General features: G+C 31.6%; 1 long non-coding RNA gene across 1 annotated transcript; it reads right to left on the reverse strand.

The window, feature by feature from the left end:
* Window positions 1-259: 259 nt before the first annotated feature.
* LOC118484840 lies at window positions 260-707 on the reverse strand. The gene is made up of 3 exons (XR_004874651.1): window positions 674-707; window positions 501-569; window positions 260-401 (listed from the first exon to the last, which is right to left on the reverse strand). It is a non-coding gene; the product is annotated as an uncharacterized LOC118484840 (long non-coding RNA).
* Between the last annotated feature and the right edge of the window lie 911 nt (window positions 708-1,618).

A 1,618-nucleotide genomic window follows, 5' to 3' on the forward strand; every position in this document is an offset into this window, starting at 1 on the left:
TCAATTAGCAAATAACAATTGATATTCAAAATAAATAACTAAACCATGAAACAATCATCTTCATATAAAACAACCACACAAGTGAAACCATTGTCAAAAGAAACAAAAATATCCAAATACTTAAGAAAAAAAACGATGATATCAAATGTTTGAATTATAGGTGGCTAATTTTCTTTCTTTGGAATTAGAAGCACTGCATCGACACCACCATCTTTATGCATTTTTTACGAAGACTGCGAAGAAACAACATCCACGTCATACACGGTATTCAAATTGCGCTTCAAGTCACGTTCGCTGTTCGTATCCAAGTCAGCATCCTTCTGATCAAACGATGTTGTAAAGCCAACTTTAAAAACATTTGAGCAAGGGGTTACATCGTCTCCCGTTTGGGATATAGAATCCTAGTAAAATAAAATAAATAAATAGGGATGAGTTATAAATATACATTTAACAGATAACGAGTAAAACTTAAATCATATATAAGGTAAAGGATACTAAACCTTAACAGGCAAATCATCATTACGATTTGAATCGGATGGTTCGACATTGACGGCTTCCTCATCAATAGGCTGATTTTTTTTTAAAAGTAAAAAACAAAAATGATAATAATTAATAGTTAAACATTGTTGGCAAATTGTAATAATAGTACAAAGGTGAATTGGAATAAATATACCTGAATAGTGTCAAAATGTTTATCAAGCTCGGACAAAACCACCGGGTTATCAGTCATCTTGGAGACTGAGTAGCCATCAGACTTCTTGCTGATGTTAAAAGAAGAAACATCAATCTTGAACGCAAACTTCATATTGAGTAAAGAATTTAGCTCCTTTGGAAAGCTTCCTTCGTTTGCTAACTGTTGAAAAACAAAATATACTTTAGTGTTGTATAATAACCAAAAATATGATAAAATGAATTATTTAGTACATACTTCAATGTTGTTGTCTAAAAGCTGATTAGCATTAACCTTCAAAAGCTTTGTCACCTCACGCTCAAACAATGTTAGACTCACAATACTAGTACAATCTTGCACACGTATATAAAGCCTAATTCTGCAAAAAAATATTAATGAGATTTACTTTTTTTGACAAACAAAACTTAACATGGATAATATTTACCTTGGAATTGATGAAACGGTCCTTGTATTACAAACATCAGTCTTGCATTCCAAGACAGTAACCTCTTCAAAACCATCAGTACCATCCTGCTTCTTTTTAACAACAGTAATGGTTGAAACCTTTTTGTTGCAGTTTGTGCACGCGTTGTAAAACCACTCATTGTTCGATGCAAAACTCTTGATAGTCCCAACAATGACAACAAACTTCGTCTGTGTTTAAGATATAGATAATGTATAACAAAATAGATAATGGAAAACATATTAAAACAATTTTTATCCGTGTTACCGTATCTATTGAGTTTAACGACCCAATGGGATAAAAAGTCAAGTCAGAAAGGAACTCTTTAGTGGCAAACTTCACAACAGAAGAACTTAAGCCAGAATAACTGGAAGAAATTTCGGGAGAAAGTTTTTCGATAAATCTAATAAAAAATGAAAAATAATAATTTAGAATCACATAGCTGCCTACAAAATTATAAAAACATATTAAGATAGTGAACCTTT

Source organism: Helianthus annuus, chromosome 12, assembly GCF_002127325.2.
Source record: "Helianthus annuus cultivar XRQ/B chromosome 12, HanXRQr2.0-SUNRISE, whole genome shotgun sequence".
Taxonomy (NCBI): Eukaryota; Viridiplantae; Streptophyta; class Magnoliopsida; order Asterales; family Asteraceae; genus Helianthus; species Helianthus annuus.